Source organism: Gossypium hirsutum, chromosome D01, assembly GCF_007990345.1.
Source record: "Gossypium hirsutum isolate 1008001.06 chromosome D01, Gossypium_hirsutum_v2.1, whole genome shotgun sequence".
Taxonomy (NCBI): Eukaryota; Viridiplantae; Streptophyta; class Magnoliopsida; order Malvales; family Malvaceae; genus Gossypium; species Gossypium hirsutum.
Window position 1 is genome coordinate 24004913 of NC_053437.1, and position 17925 is coordinate 24022837.

The 17925-nt window shown below is 32.7% G+C and overlaps 2 long non-coding RNA genes across 2 annotated transcripts; one reads left to right on the top strand and one right to left on the bottom strand.

Annotated features, from left to right (window-relative positions):
* The first annotated feature begins 3165 nt into the window (after positions 1-3165).
* LOC121213628 (uncharacterized) lies at positions 3166-4441 on the top strand. Its single transcript, XR_005908986.1, has 3 exons — positions 3166-3573; positions 3674-3741; positions 3871-4441. It is a non-coding gene; the product is annotated as an uncharacterized lncRNA (long non-coding RNA).
* An 8112-nt stretch (positions 4442-12553) lies between these two features.
* On the bottom strand, positions 12554-14070 carry LOC121213629 (uncharacterized). Its single transcript, XR_005908987.1, has 3 exons — positions 13326-14070; positions 13111-13173; positions 12554-13028 (listed from the first exon to the last, which is right to left on the bottom strand). It is a non-coding gene; the product is annotated as an uncharacterized lncRNA (long non-coding RNA).
* Positions 14071-17925: the final 3855 nt, after the last annotated feature.

A 17925-nucleotide genomic window follows, 5' to 3' on the forward strand; every position in this document is an offset into this window, starting at 1 on the left:
TATTAAATTAATTAGTAAAAAGCACAAATACGAAAGGGATTAAATTGCAACTAAAACATAATTACTAGGGAACAAACATAAATAAAGCCAAATAAGGGCCAATGTGCAATGCGCGAATAACATGGAGGGTTCATTTGGAAATATTCTCAGCCCTCCAAAATGTTGTGCTGCGGCATGGACTAAAATAAAACGAGAAACAAATTAAAGGGAAAAATTAAAAAAAGAAAAGAACCGATTTGAACCCGGCACAAAAGAAAGAGGACCATTTGCGCAAATAGACCCAATGACAAAAATGCATGGGTCTCTTTCGGGTCGGGTTCAAGCGCGGGTCAAAGGCTGATAAATAGTGTCGTTTTGGCACTATGGACTTTAACGCAAAACGGCGCCGTATTACACTATTATTTAAACAACAATTTAATAAAAAAAAGTTGCGGCCTACGTTTTTTTTAAAAAAAGTTGTTCTTGTTCTCTGCTAGGGTTTCGCCCTAATTTCTGCCACCGTTCACAAGCCAAAGCGACAGCCCTTTCAACTCTGATTTTAATGGAGTAGACGAAGGCCGGCGACCGACTAGCAGAGGTAAATCCCCCTTCTTATTTGTTTTTCTTTTTTAAAATAGTAACCAAAACGTGAAAAAAGAAAAAAAAACAATTGGAAAAAGAAATAGTCGAAAGAAAACTCCGATCACCTTTTTTTGTAACTTTTTTATTGATTGTGTGCGTACAAAACCACCCTAAGTACATCCATGGGTTTTTATAACCCGAAACAAAAAGAAAAACAAAAAAGAATACCAATCTATTTTTTTCTTTTCTTTTCTGTTCTCGTTTTTCATATTTGCTGTCAATATTGTTACCCTTTTTTTTGCTGTTAGTTGGTTCCTTTTCTCCGTTTGTTTGTTTGCTCTACTGGTACTGTTTGTTTGTGTTTGCTGCAGGCGTAAGGCCAGCTGGAGGCACACGTGCGCGGAGGCTCGGCACGCGTGGAGGAGGGTCCTGGTTGCTGCGGCGCTGGGAGCTTGTTGCAAGCTAGGGTTTTGGTAGATTTTGGGCCTGGGGTAAATTAGTTTGTGTTGGGATTGGGTTTTTTTAGTTGTAATTTTGGGCTGTATTAATTATTATTTTTATTATTATTTTGGTTTTTAGGTTATTTACACGGGCCCGGGTAAATTGGGTTATTACAGACACTATGCAGTGTGTAGGATTGGGTGGGTGTTTTATACCCCACGTGGTGTGATGGGATAGTCGGAGTTAGTGTGTAGAGGATGGGAGTAGGATTTTGCATATCTGTATCTGTATGGTTCTGCTATAATTCTGATTCTATAAAAGACTTATGTCTATATTTGTTCTGCTATGTGATTGAATCTGAATTTGTGTTTAAGCATGCGTTATGTACTGAGTTATAAAACTCATTCTCTATTTGTCTGAAAATTTTAGGTAACCCTCAAACTCAGGCGGGTCGATGCGATGGGAGCTCGGTTTTGTCCACTATGCCATAAGACTCTTTTTACTTTAAACTTGGCTTGTTTTAATTTCTATTTTGGGAGTTTTGTGTAATTTAGACTCTCTGGACTGTTTTTGGTTTTGGATTTTATTTTGGTTTTCTAGCATAATGTTTGATAAAACAGATTTTATGAAAATGACAATTTATCTGAAAATAACGGGTTTTAAATAAGCAATTTGACTTACCAAAATAAACCGTTTTAAGAAACTCCGTTGCGAAATATTCGATTTTAAATGAAGACGTAAGTGAACGACGATTTTAAATTAAATAAGTATATCAACACATTTCCCAAACAAATCGGGATGACTAAGTAACAACGATTTACAATGATTTCAAATAGAAAGGAAGCCGGATTTATAACTTTTTCTTCGTAACACTTTCGAATTCGGCCATAACGTCTAGGCCGGGTTTGGGGTGTTACACTTAGGATTAAGGTATGTTATACTATAAACATCACAAGTGAATAAATCCAAAAATAGATCTAGGATCTATTCTACTTGGGTCTTGTCTGATGTATTGTCTATCAAATTAGTCACATTTATGTCTCTATCTTCTGGGAGTCATCCACTCTGATGCTTAAGATAAAGCACCTCCCCAATTGGACTTAATAGATGACATATAAGTCTTTCAATCGGTTTGCTCATCTTCGATTAGACTAAGGACATATTTAGATTCATCTACTAATACAAGTTATCTTTTTGTATTACAATCTGACCAGGTAATACCATTTGGTATTGGTTAAACATTAGATAACTAGTGAGTCAATATCTACTTCTATTTTATTTTGCATGCAAAAACATTGAGGACAATAAAATATTATTAATGTAATTAATGAATATTTTTATTAAATCAATTTGTTCGAAAAATACAAATGTACAAGGATGAAAATACTGCACTTATGACACTAGATCTAACATTTTTATGAGGGACAAAAATAGCTAATGTATTATTGATATGTAATAGATGACAAGAAATTTAACAATAGAAATGACTACATTTATTTAGAATTTCCTATGTTTCGCTAAACAATATGCTTTGAAAAAAAGATTAAGTACCAAATTAAGAATAAGCGTCAAGTTCAGATACCAAATTAGGAAAAAGTGTCAAGTTTAAGTACCAAATTGGACTAAAAAAAGTATAAATACCAAATTAGGAAGAAATATCAAGTTTAGGTACCAAATGTTATATTAAACCTAATAGTTTATAAATAATATATAATTAATATCTATCAAAATAATACCAAATAAAAATTATAAATTATACAAAATATATAATAATTAAAACCAAGTGGAAAATAATAATATATTGTAGTTAATAGTAAAAAAATAACTATTTGTTTATCAATGTTTTCTTTTAGATCATCAAAGGAAACAAAATTATCACTTTTGTGAATTGAAATTGTTTCTTTATTGTGGTATGAAAAGTGAATGGCAATTCATATTTATAAACTTATTATAAGAATTTTTTTACTGCAAATTTGTAAATAGCATAAGTTTTTTCTTTTTGAAATTATTTCTAAATTTTGTGTAATGCCCTAAAGTTTTGATTTGTGATTTGTAAAATTTTGTCATGTGATAAGTACCTTCTGAAGTGGTTGAGGGCTTTGTTAATGTGTTAGGGGTCCTTGGTTTGAATGTTCGCTTGGGTAAATGGGTCATTTTGTTTTTGCTGAGGATTTTGTGAGATGTTGGCTGGTACAGTTTAAATGGGAATTGAATTTTTTTTAAAAAAAAGAAGAGAATTTGTTGGTTAATAAAATATAGTAGTGGAATTTATGTATATTTTGTTTTATGTTATTTTGGCTTTATCTCAAAATAATAATAAAAAGATTTTGTTTCCCCCACTTTTGACGTTTTCTTTTCATTTGTTTCTACCCTGTTGAATTTCGGCACTTCCAGTAAAGAAAAAAAAAGAACTTCCAAATTTTGTTGTGTCCTTTTCTTCTCTTTCTTTGATCTTTGCCATTGTTTCATTCGGCTTTTGGGTTTTATTCCTTTGATTCAATTGTTTCTTTTGGGTTGGTGGTGGTTTAATCTCGGTTGCTCTTACGAATTTAATTTTTCGGGTATTGAAGGGTAAGTATTTCTATGGAATTTGTTTTTTTAAGGGTGGTGTTTATAGGTTGATTATTTATTTTTAAGGCTTGGGTTAACCTCGTGAAATCTGTGTTGTTAGATGATAGTCAAGGAATTTGGAACTCTCATTCTGTGAGCTAGTTATCTTAAAGGCTGCTGTGGATGTTGGTTAAGTTTCAAACACCTAAGAGTTCGATTTTTGTGTTAGAATTGTTTATGTTGTGTTGTAGTCGAGTGGGTTGTTTTGGTAAATTGAGGAATTGGAACTGATTTGGGGCGATTTATTATTGATTTTAGGTGTTGGATATTGCGTGGTTGTTTTCGCATCAAAATCGAACCAGGTGTGTAACGAGAAACCCAAAAATCAGCGAACGGCGAAAGCTGAAAAACAACACTATCAATGCTACACGGCCGTGTGCCAGGCCGCGTGGTAGGCCATGTGCGACATACGACCATGTGACAAGCAGTGTACTGGACCGTGTGTGACACACAGTCTGGGTTATTTGGGCCGTGTGGACCACACGGGCGTGTGTGAGGCCGTGTACCATGCCTTATGGGTCATACAGGCTTGCTATTTGGGCTGTGTGGGCCACACGAACGTGTGCGTCCAAAATTCAAAATTTTTCCCTAAGGCCGTACACATCATCTAGATCGACCGTGGGCCTTCCATAGGGTCGGTATGTTATTAAATATACTATAAAACATGAAATTTGGTTATCTGTTAGTATAATTTCTGCTATCTGCAAGTGTATTTGGGATGTCATATGATAAATAAAACAGAGAATAATGTTATATATGTGATTTGTATCTGATATGTTATGTATGATTTTTGCTTTGAATATATTTGATCCTGGGATGGGATATATATATTATGTGGAGGAAGTGTTTCTGTGAGAGGCGACATCTTGCCCACTATACTGGCAACACAACTACAAATATCCTGTAAGTGTCTTAACGACACTAAGTGGTGTGTAGGGTTGGATGGGTGTTTCAAATCTCATATGGTGTGTTGGGATGGTCAGAGATAGTGTGTAGCGGTTGAGGGTAGGAAATATATATATCTGTGTTTGAACTGCTCTGTTAAGATTCTGTACTGTTAAATTGTTTGTTAATAATTATCTATTTGAGTTGTTTGTTACACATTGAGTTTCAAAAACTCATTCTGTTTGACTGTTATTTTCAAGTAATCCTCAGACTTAGACAAATCGGTACAATCGGGAGCTCAGTTAATATCGCATTTTTCTTAAATTTGACTTATTGAAAATTTTGGCTTGAGAGTTTTGTAAATTTTGGACTCTCTAGACATTTAAGACTATTTTGGGTTTTGGACTTTATTTTTTTGTAATAGCCTGAATTTTCAGTGGTAATGAAAATGGTGATTTTAAGTCACCAATTCTGATGAGTAAGCTCGTAAATTTATTATTAAGTATTTACGAGTTAAATATGATTTTAGAAATATTTGTGAAATAGTGATTTGAGTTTAGAAGGAATTATTAGGTTAATTGGTTTTAAAAACGGGGTATCGAGACCTCAATTTTATAAACCAAGCCGTAAATATTTTTATAAATATTTACAGAGTGTCATTAAGATAGTATTAAAGTTTTGTTAGAAAATTTTATCGTTTCGATAGTTAATTAATTTAAAAGGACTAAATTGGCAAAGGTGCAAAACTTGCTAAAGTGATTAAATAGCATAAATAGTAAACAAATGAGGACTTAAGGAGAAATTATGCCTAAAATAAAGGCATGAGGCGGCATAAGCAGAAAAGAAAACAAAAATCATGTGATTAAAGGGCAAAATTATACTTTTTGTGAAATTAACTTAAATAAATTGATATTTAAACTTTTCTAGGCTATTCTTCTTCTAATTTTCAGTCCAAAAACGTCATTGAAGATCCTATAAGCTGGTTTTTTTATATTTTTGCATCATGTGAGTTCAATTCTTGCTCTATTCTTGTAATTTTTGTGTTTTTAAGACTTTTACAATTAGGTCCAACTATCTAATTCATTAGTTTTTGATCCTATGGGTAATTTTGAAAGTTACAATTGATTAGTGCTATGTTTATGATAAATTAACTTGGATTTGAAGTTTTAATTTTGTTATATGAAGATTTTATCAAGTAATTTCAATAGAAATTGATTTTAGGACCAAATTGTGAAAAAGATTAAATCTTAGGGTTTGGTATTAAAGTTTGTTTATTAAGGGCTGTGTAATAGCTTATAATATTTAGATAAAGTGTTAATTGAGAAAAATTATCTCATTTGATGAGTTAATTGGTGAGGGACTAAATTGCAAAAATTGTAAAAGTTGGGGTAATTGTGTAATTTCAAAATTTAAGGGGTATAAATTGTGAAGTGGACTGAAATTTAAATATATGCTAATGAATGAAAAATTTTACATTCTAGATCAAGAGCTCGTAGATCAACGAGAATAAGGGAAATTAGCCGAGTAGTCTCTGAACTATTACCAATTTTACAATACAACCCAAGTAAGTTCATATGGTTAAACTTTCATGATTATTTGTTAATTTAGGAATGGTATAATATATTTATTCATATTTTGTTTTTGAAATTAAGATTATTGTAAAAGTATGAAAATTGGATTGAATGTTTAAAACAAGTAGAACGCAGGATTGAGTACGATCGTTCCGTGGAAAAGAATGAATTGACGGATAAGACCATGGTTGAACCATGGCAATGTTTAAATGTAAGACCATAGCTAGACTATGACATTTTAATGAAAAGACCATAACTGGGTTATGGCATCTTGAATGTAAGACCATGGTTGGACCATGGCAGTATAGATACAAGTGTAAGACCATAGCTGGGCTATGGCATTCTATTGATAAGACCATAACTGGGTTATGGCACTACAAATGTAAGACCATGGCAGGGCCATGGCAATACATATGTAAGACCATAGTTGGACTATGGCACAAAAAGAACGATGTACTAATATCCGTAAGCCGTTATTCGATTCAGTAAGAAACGGTAAGAGACTTATGTGATTGAATTGAAAGATTTATAGATTATTATTGATATTGATCTGAAGAAAGTGTGTTTATTGATTATATTGTATTTGACAGAGAAAATGTATGATTTATTTATAATTTAATTTATTATATTATATTAAGTTCGGTAAGATCAATGTTTAACCTATTGAACTTACTAAGCTTCATTAAGCTTACTCGTATTGTTTAACGTTCTTGTAGATTAACGTGTAGTCGGAAGATCGGATCAACACATCAAGCTACATTATCCAGTTTATTCCGGTAGTTTTTGCAATGTAAATTTTGGTTTATATGGCATGTATAGGGTTGGTTTGGCAATGAAATAGTTTGAATTGTGGTTGTGAATATTAAATATTTGTATGCATGTAATTAGTAGTAGAATTTGAATAATCAATTAAATGAGTTAAATAGGTAGGTATAAGTATATAAATGAAAAATTTGTGATGTTATGTCATGTTGAGAATATGTTTTAGCTTGTATTGATTGTTTGGTTGGGATATATTAGTGTATGTGAATGTTGAGTGCAGGTTAATGTCAAAATGGGTAAGAAAAGTGGCTTTAAAATGGTTTATTTTCGTCCACTTTAAGAAAATTTTTGAAATTTTGGAAAAATTTCTTGAATACCCGGTTTAGTCCCGATTCACTTCTAAGGTGAATATTGGGCCTCGAAGGTCCATCTAAGGGATAATATGAGTGTTATATGATTGATTCTTAACCTGTGTAACAAAAGTTAGGAAATGTTTGTATTTAATTCGTAAAGTTTGGTAATGCTCCGTAACCCTGTTTCGATAATGGATAAGGGTTAGGGGTGTTACATTTTCGTTTTCGTATAATATTGTTCAAACTTTTTATCGACAACGATGATTTTTTGCAAAAACAATGGGTTTCAATTAACAAATTGTGTTTTCAAAAATACATCTTTCTAAGGGTTTTAGTTGCAAAACCATAAATTTTAGAAAATATAATCAAACATCGCTTTCAAATAAATAGTTAGATAAAAATACGTTTTTAATATGGGATTTTAAAAGTTTGCGACGAGTTTCAAGATACACGAAAACAAAATTTTTAATCATTTAACGTAACAACTCCAGATTTGGCCATAACGTCTAGGTCAGGTTTGGGGTGTTACATTTTGTCATAATATCATTACTTGAATTTTAGTTCCCTAAATTATTTAAATCAAAAGTAAAATTAATATTTAACTAAAATAGACAAATTAAACAATGAATTAATACATAAAATATTTAAATAACATAAAAAATTTGGAACTATATAAGAAAGTAAATATGAAAAAATATTTGCATTAAATTATATACACATTTAATAATGATGATTAAAAAATAACTTTTCAAAACAAACCCAGAAAAACGTTTCTTACGTACACCAAAAAAATAACAAATAAATAAATAAAAATGATTTTAAGAGTGTTTGCTTCGCAAAGTATAAACAACTTAAATTTTTTTTTAAAATATGTATATAATAATATTGTAATATTTCATCATCAATTAAAATAATTTTTCATCTCTTTCTGATGTCATTGCTATTCAAATATGATTAGATATTGCCTATTTAAATAATCATTACTTTAAGGCTCCATTCTAATTCTAACTTATTAACCCTAACCATCTTTATTTTTGTTACTAGAAATTTTTTTTAGATACTACTTGATTGAATATGTCTAATTAAATGTTATTTATAAAACTAATTTTCAAAATTTGTAAAGGCAAATTTAGATTGGTATATAACTCTAGCATTAATTAAGTAATAAGTAAAGATGTTTAGAGGTTTATTCAAGTAATAACTATATTTTTAAATTAACATAACTTTTTAACTAATAATTTTAAATTAAATTCTAATTCTCTCTATTCTCTAAGAGTGCTTCGCCGTAAGTCCTAGTAGAGGCAGTTGTTTCTGTGGCTTGGGATGGGGGAAAGCGGTGGCGACGTTAGAGAGCAGAGGGATGAGATTTCCCTTCTATCTGAAGAGCTCATGCAATTATCTGTTAAAGGCTCGAAGGTGGTTCTAGATGAAAAACCAACCCTAATCTGCACAATTTGGACAGGTAAACTTTACAACCCTGAAAGTTTTAAAGCGCGGATGAGGAGTGTGTGGAAAACAAAGAAAAAGTTTGAAATTCAATTGGCAGGTCAGAATTTATATTTGATTGTGTTTGAATTGGAAGAAGATCTGGAGTTGATCATGGAAGGTAGACCATGGCTTTTTCGGAAAAGTTTAATCTTATTTGACAGGTTAACTCATTCGGTGGAAAGATCAAAGATATGTCTTAATTCATCTCCGGTCTGGCTAAAGATAGGCCCATGTTTACCAGAATTTGATAAAAAGGATTTATTACATGCTATAGGTGTTACATTTGGAGTCATTAGATCTGAAATTAGTGGAGAATGGTGTCGTCTCAAAATTAATCTAAATGTACAGAAACCGCTTCGAAGAGGAATCTTTGTCTCATCAGATAATAGGAATCAATGGTGGATTTCTTTTAAGTATGAGAAATTACCATTATTCTGTTTTGGTTGTGGACGAATGGGTCATGGACTTCCAGAATGTAGTGTGCTGAGTACTGCAGAAAAAAATAACATTAAAGAGGATCATCCATACACGATGACATTAAAAGCAGAATCAAAATTTGTTGGAAAGAAAGTTATAAAATTTAATGATTTTGCAAAGAAGGATAGAACTCAATGCTCTTATACAGGTGATTCTGAGTATGTGATGATTGAAGATATAATAAATAGAAAAGTGAATAATTTGGAGGTGGGGGAAAATGGGAGATCACAAATGAACGTGAAAGAGGAGATGATGAAGAACCAAGTGGTTGACGTTACAGTCATGACTGACGTAAATATGGTTGATAATAGGAGCATCCCAATAATTAATTTTAATTCAGGAAAAAAATGAGTTGGAAAAGAATTAGCCCAGGTCAAAGGGGAAGTCTACGAGTGGATGAAGGTGGTATAAAGAAGAGGAAAGCTACGGAAGGAAGAGTGGAGTCTCTTAATGCAGAAGATGAATATGATAGCACGAAACGACAGAAAAAAGAGCAAGAAAAGGACCTGGAAGAATCGTTAACAGAAACGATGAGTAATATTTTGGTTGAGAATGAAGTTCAATTAATTATGGGATCGGCGGCTGCCAAGAGGCAAGCCGACCGAACGCAATGAAAAGCATCATTTGGAATGTTCGTGGATTGGGGAGTCCACGAACAGTTAAAAGGCTGCGACATTTCTTAAAGCAGCATAATCCCCAAATGGTCTTCTTATTGGAGACAAATTAACAAGCAATGCATGGAAAAAGTCAGAAGAAGTTGCGGGTTTCTAAACGAAATTGAGGTTGCAGCGGAGGGTTCCCGAGGTGGACTATGTTTAGCTTGGAAAGGAGATATTTTAGTCACATTGAGAAGCTTTTCCGAAAGTCATATTGATGTTATGGTGAATGAAGAGATTGATAATGTAGAGTGGAGATTCATAGGAATCTATGGACCCCCTTATGTAAAAGATAAGGAGGAGTCTTGGAACCTTTTACGGAAATTGGGATAGGATCAGGTACACCCGTGGCTTGTAACTGGGGATTTCAACGAAATTATGTATTCTTTCGAGAAGAAAGGAGGGATTATAAGAGAAGAAAGAAGAATGGAGGCTTTCAGAAAGACCCTAGAGGAATGTCAATTAGAAGATCTGGGGTATACAGGGGCTTTGTTCACATGGGAAAGAGAGAATCTGCCTGAAACAAACATCAGAGAAAGATTGGATAGAGGAGTTGCAAACGACAAATGGAGAAATCTTTTCCCAAACGGTAACATTCAACATTTAATTCACTCGATGTCTGATCACTGTCCAATTTTACTCAATACAAGAAATGGTACTGATTATGTGGGGAGGCAAAGGTTTAAATTTGAGGCATGGTGGATTATGGAAGTCTTTAGAAGGAAAAATTAAAACATCTTGGGATACACCAGCTGATCCTTTAATGGAGAAAATGGAAATGCTTCAATCGAATTTATTGGTATGGGCAGAACAAATTAGGAAAAGTGGTGAAAGGTTAAAGAAAAGGCTAAAAAAGAACCTGGAGATGCTGTTGGAGGAAGAAAGCAATGACGATGTGTTGGCAAAGATTATTGATACGAAGGTGCATCTAAATTTAGAAATGACAAAGATGAAAGGTATTGGGAGCAAAGTGCAAGAGCAAACTGGCTTAAAGTTGGGGATAAGAATACAAGTTTCTTTCATAAGTATGCTTCGACTCGTCGAAAAAGAAACAATATTTCGAAGCTTGATTTAGGAGGTGGATGAGAGGTGACTGAGGAGGATATGATCAGTGAGGCTGCGAAGACATTTTTTCAAGAGCTGTTTACAACAAAAGGGGTAGGAGATTTATCTCATCTCTTAACATAAATCATGTCAGACATGAACACAGGTTTAACGGAAAAATCCACGGCAGAAGAAGTGTTTTCAGCCTTGAGAGGAATGGGACCTACGAAAGCGCCAGGACCTGATGGATTTCTAGCACTTTTCTTTCAGTAATACTAGCATATTATAGGGGAAGAAGTTACCAGTTTTTGCCTTGACTGTTTGAACAGGGGTAAAACTCTTGGCCCCTTCAACTCAACCGAAATTATATTGATTCCAAAAATCCAGAATCCCAAAAATTTAGCAAATTTCAAACCAATTAGTTTATGCACAGTTATATATAAACTAGTTGCAAAGACAATTGCAAATCGACTTCAAAGGGTTATTGGGTAGTGTATTGATGTGGCACAGAGTGCTTTCGTCCCAGGTAGATTAATTTCTGATAATATTTTAATTGCTTATGAACTCCTCCATACCTTTAGAAGGAAACGTACAGGAAAAAAAGGCTTTATGGCAGCTAAGCTCGATATGAGCAAAGCCTATGACAGAGTTGAGTGGAGGTTTCTTAGAGAGGTGATGCTGAAAATGGGTTTTGTTGTTGAATGGGTTGACTTAATTATGAAATGTATTTCTTCAACATCTTTTGCAGTCAACATTAATGGGAAAAGGGAGGAAATTTTCCAGTCTTCTAGAGGGTTGCGCTAGGGGGACCCCCTCAGTCCATTCCTTTTCTTAATATGCAATAAGGGGCTTTCAGCATTAATGAGATTGTCATTAAAAGAAGGTAAGTTGAAAGGGTTAAAGCAAGCAGGAAAGGTCCAGGGATATCACATTTGCTATTCGCGGATGATTGCATACTGTTCACTGAAGCTACCACTAAGGGAGTGAGAGTGCTAAAAGGAGTTCTGAAGGAATACGAAGACTGCTCTGGTCAGTGCGTTAATTTTGAAAAATCCACGATTTTTTTCAGCTCAAATACATCAAAGAAACAAGAGGTGAAATTTTAGGCAGTTTAGGGTTAAGAGGGTCAACAGATATAGAAAAGTATTTAGGTCTTCCTAAATTGATTGGAACGTAAAAATGAGTCCTTTCAATATCTAAAGGATAAGGTCAATTCCAGAATCAAAGATTGGAGCATTAGATGGCTTTCACAAGGAGGAAAGGAAGTTTTTATTAAATCAATTTTACAGGCCATTCCGACTTATGCTATGTCATGTTTTCTTCTTCCTAACTCCCTATGTGGAGAATTGGAAAAAATCTTTGCTAATTTCAGGTGGCAAAAGAAGCAAGGGCAAAAAGGGATCCATTGGTGCAAATGGGAGCATATGTGTAGAGGCAAAGAAGGAGGGTTAGGCTTCAGGAGTTTGGCCAAATTTAATATCTCTCTACTAGCTAAACAAGGGTGGAGAATACTTACCAATCCAAGCTCACTAGTCTCACAAGTTTTAAAAGCAAAATATTTTCCAGAAACTAATTTCTTAAACTCGCGTCTTGGGAATAATTGCTCTTACACATGGAAGAGTATATGGGCTACTAGGGGTATTCTATCAGAAGGATTATGCTGGAAAGCGGGGAATGGGAGTAAAATTTCGATTACGAATGATAGTTGGATACCAAATTATGCCAGTTTATCATCGCATTTTAATTTACGTGATTGTAAAGTTACAGATCTAATTGATAAAAGTAAGAGGAAGTGGAAGCAGGAATTGATTGAGTCTACCTTTCCAATGGAGATAGCTGAGAGAATCCTCTGCATTCCGCTTGCTAAAGAGCCTCACAAAGATTTTCCAGCCTGGAGGGGAGAGTCCTCGGGAGAGTTTACCGTGAGAAGCGCCTGTAAACTATTACAGGGCAATGAAAATAATCCTAGGGCTTATGCCTTACAAACTGAAACTAGGAATTTTTACAAAAATATCTGGCTCCTAAATCTACCTTCGAAGATAAAATTACAATTTGGCAAATAGCCTAGAATTATATTCCAACGTGGGTGAATCTGCACTACAGAAGACTCCTAAGTCAAACAACATGTTCTGGGTGTGGTAGAGCAGCAGAAACCACAAATCACATCTTTCGTGAGTGTCCTGTGGCAACGAAAGTATGGGAAGATTTATCACTCTCGAAGATTTTACATGAACCCTATATGGAATTTTTAAAGTGGCTTACCTGGGTTTTCGAATAGAATAGTCCCAATATGCGTAGGGTATTTTGTTGTGCTCTTTGGGCAATCTGGGGAGAACGGAATAAAAGAGTACATGAGAAGGTTAGTAGATCTGGGACAGAAATTGCAGGTTTTGTACAGAGATATATTTCAGAGCTCAAGGGGATCGAAGAAAAAGCTCCAAAAAGTATAAAAGAAGGTAGAATGTGGAAACACCCACCTGGTCAGTTTGTAAAGATTAACTTTGACGTAGCCTTTGATGAGAATGTTCGACAATCGGCAGTGGGAATTGTGGCCAGAGACAGTCAAGGAAATGCCCTTTTATCTAGTACAGAGCTTCATCACCAAGTAGCATCAGCCTTTGCCGCAGAAGCAATAGCTTGCAGGACAGCAACTCGCATCGGTATGAACATGCAATGGCCAAATATTATTATCGAAGGTGATGCACTTTCAATCATTAAGAAATGCAAAACACAAGCAAATGACAGATCAAGGGTTGGAGCATATATTCGAGATATTCATCAGTTACTAATAAAATAAAAAAGACACTATTTTGAGCACACACCTAGAGAGGCAAATAGTCTGGCTCATATGCTAGCAAGGGAGGCATTAAAGAAAAAGGAAGAAATTTACCTGATTGGCACAGTTCTGGATTATGCCGAGCGACTAAAGGAAAATGAACGGAAGGGAGTACAAAGAAGCAGATGAAATGAATGACACAAATCTTAGAGGCTGAAAAAGGGGAAACCCAAAAGTTTGAATGAAACAACCTCATTGATATCCGAGAAACGTCTTACTGAAGAAATGAAAAATGGATTTGAAAATACGGGGAAGGATTTGGTTCTGATTGGGCATGATAGCAGTGCATTTAATAGGTTCTAGAGGTTTCTGTTTAAAGTTTTTTTTAAGTTTTAAAATTTAAAGTTAATGGGAGTACGGTTTTTTGGGTTTTGATTTGCTTTTCGGGCTTGAGTAATAGGCCTTAGTATAGGGTTCATTTTAGTATAGGACTTTTGTGATGATTTGCTTGATTTTAGTAATAAAGCCCAGTCAGAATTTATTCAAAATAATAATAATTTTAAATTAAATTATAATTATTATTTTTAAATGTGTAATTATCACAACTTCTGTTAAATTATAATTACTTTTAAATGTATAATTATATTTTACGTCAACTTTTTTAACTAACAATTCTAAATTAGATATAATAATTTTTAAATATCAATTTAGTTATATGATAAAAAATAATAAATATGTTCAAAAGTTTCTCTAAATTCGTGCTTATATATATATATTATAGATTATAGATATGTTACATTTATTGGTCAAGGGTGTTCACCCTTAAACCTATGTCATGGGATCGAGTTGAAAGACTTGCTTGCTAGTGGTGTGTGTGTGGTAGTGATTTGTTTCTGTTAATGGTATGTAAGTTGTATGAAAAAAAATTAAATAAAGGATTAATATATTATTTGGTCCTTGAGTTCTTTTGTCTCAATCTGATAGCTTAGTTTGACTTTAATATTCACTTTAGTATATGGGGTTTTTCAATTTATTACTTGAGTTTTTTTGTCCTAATTAAGTACCTATATTCTTTTACTAGAGCACATGTGTCAAGCATTCATTAGGCTACATAATGTCATTCGGTTTAAACACCATATTGGACATTGAAACCAAACTCAGATATTAAATTAGGACAAATAAAACTTATATACTAAATTAAAAATTGAAGCTAAACTTAAATACTAAATGACATATTAACCCTTAATAAACCAACTAACCTCCCCTTACTACCTTTTTCCCTCGGCCATAGAAACCCAAGGATAAAGACAATTTCTCATCTCAATCTTCGACCAGAAAAAGAAAAAAAAAAAAAGAAAGACGATGAAAATCGTCCACAATTGAAAAGGCCCATCAAATAGATTTCAAGCAGCAGCTATCAACCAACCAATGGTTGCACATGGAAATTGACAAAAGAAGGGTGATGGCCCATTAATTATTGCTGGGAAGGTTCGGCAGTTGTCCAAGTGAAAAGCCAATCAAAAGTTAACAGTTGTAAGATATGTGGTCAAGATATTTCTGGGGTTGTGGTATGTTGTAATTATGAAATAAATATTCATCTAAACTAAGCTTTTGATCCTTATCGGACTCAATTTTAATTTCTAGTATGTTCACGATCCTTATTTTCAATTTCAGATTATTCTCTACACCTTCTCTATGTAGGCTTTGATCTATTTCTTTCCAAGTATAATTGTTATTTAGATATGAAGCAATGGATAGGGTGTTTTCTCATTTGTTAATATTTAGTATGTTTGAAAAAGAAGGGTCTTTCCTATGCAGAACACTAATTATTAGACTTGCTCCGATAAATATATTGAGAAATAAAATAAAAATCCTATAAAAATTTGCAAGACAATGTGAATATATTTGATTTTGATTGATGTTTATTATTATAGTTTGAAAATATTGTCATATCTGAGTATATTTGCCTCTTGGGATGCGAGGGTTGGTTTTCACCATGCTGGTATATCTAATTTGTTTTTCTCTGCTTTTTGTTTGGCCATGTCTATTTTTAGTTTCTTTGATTGTTTAGCAAGACTTTGTATCTCGTTTTTCGATTAATGGATTTATATTCAAACAAAAAATTGGACTAAACATTAAATTTTATCGAATTTTGCCATCAAATTGATATTTTTAATTGAAACAATGTTGATTTTGATAATTTGAAAACAAGTAATATTTTATTTCAAATATTTTATTATGATAAGTAATAATAAATTAATTTACAATATATTAAAAATTAGTATGTTAACTCATACTTTTTATTTAATTAAATAAATATGTGAAAATTTTTAATATATAACTTTTATTATAAGGATCTAATTAAATTAGTCTCTTTTTTTATTAAATGGATTAATTTAGTTTCTGTACTATTAAAAAAATTAAATAAGGTCAAATTGGAATAGAATTAGCATTCGCTATTTCATTTACTGCTTAACAGAGTTAGTATTTTTAAAGTTTTTATAGTTCTGTAAATTAATTCTTTTCTTTGGAGTTGAATTGCAATTGAAAAATAATAATTTTCAAGACATTTTTTTATATAGAGAATGATAACTTTGTTATAATTTGGACTTATTTAATTATTTTTAATAGTATAGGGACTAAACTGATCCATTTAATTATAGATGGACTAATTTGATCTGATCCCTATAATACAGAGACCTCCAACGTACTTAAACCAATATAAATCTAACTTTTTCTAAAAATATAATGACAAATTTGCGCATTAACGAAAAATAAACATGTTCAGATTAATAATATATATATCATTTAAACTCTCTAAAACCCACAGTCCTTTCTCCTCTCAATGTAGAAGAAATCTTAACATTTTTTAAATTTTATCCCCAATCACGCGATCAACTTGCCTTCATGCCAACAATTGCACCCTCGCTCTCCCCTCTTTCCCTTTCTTTTTTCTTCTGTCAACTTCCTCTATGTTGGTCCCATTTTTTCTTTTTGTTATTTGTTCTTTTGCTTTCTTTTTTTACTTTTCTCGTTTATTGATGTAGCCGCGCATTATCGTTGGCTTTTTTTGTCGAGGCAATCCCTTCGACTCTTCTTTTATAAGGAGTGGCTCCTCTAGAGCGTGGTGTGTTAGAACTGTAAATAATATCTAATATAAAATTAGAACTGTAAATCAGGATCTGTCATGTCAAATAATTAAGAATAAATCAAGAACAAAACTAGATGCGAAAGTGTACCTAAATTCATTGATTTCTTGAAATCTACGGATCTTGGGGTTTTGATCTTTCAAATTAACACAAAAGTAATCTAGAGAATATGTCTCTCTCTTTTCTAAAGATAAGATATTAGAAAAGTTACATTATGTGTAATTTGGGGACCATAACCCTATATATATAACTTTGGCACATTAGCCCTAATTTCTAATCAGCCCATCATTAATTAGAAATCAGTTACTAGAGTACCTACACATATTTGACCCATACTTTATTTAATAATTAAAGCCTAACAAACCATAACCAAATTAGATCACTTTTAATTTGGGCTAACCTATTATGATAGTAAATAATAACATGTAATTACTCTTATTATATATGTGATGTCCATATTTTCCAACAATCTCCCACTTGGACCACATATATACTAATTACTCTATAATTACATGTTATTATATAACCTTATGAACTCAAAATTTTACTATCATATCCAAAAGGTATTTCGAACAGTCTCGTCCATTAATTATGTTAACATAGGATCAAGGCGACTTTCGTTATATATATCGTAACTAAATCCATTCCTGATCACGTATATTAACACAACCAAATGACATAGATCAAGTATGAATGTGTAGCATGGAAATTACATGCAATATGATCTAAACATGTCTATTTCCAACTGGTCCTCCTTAAACCTTAGTGAGATCAAACCTTACCAAAACTAGAGTGTGAATAAAACAAATAAACTTTATTTTTGTAGAAAATAAACTTAATATCCGTAAACTGAAATAATTGAAAATGTGTCTATAACATAAAAGCATTTAAAAGTACAAACTCCCACTTAAACCAAATATCCTTAAATGATATGACACCCACATGAGCAATGTGCTCATGAAAAACCTTGGGTGTATTCCCTTAGTAAGCGGATCCACAATTATGGAGTTTGTCCCAATATGTTTTATAGACACCTAACACTATGAACTTTTACTTTAACTGTTGGAAATTATAGATTACAAATTAATTATTCATGAGCAATATTCAAATTAAAAGTGATGATTTATCATCTTACATAATTAATTATTCATA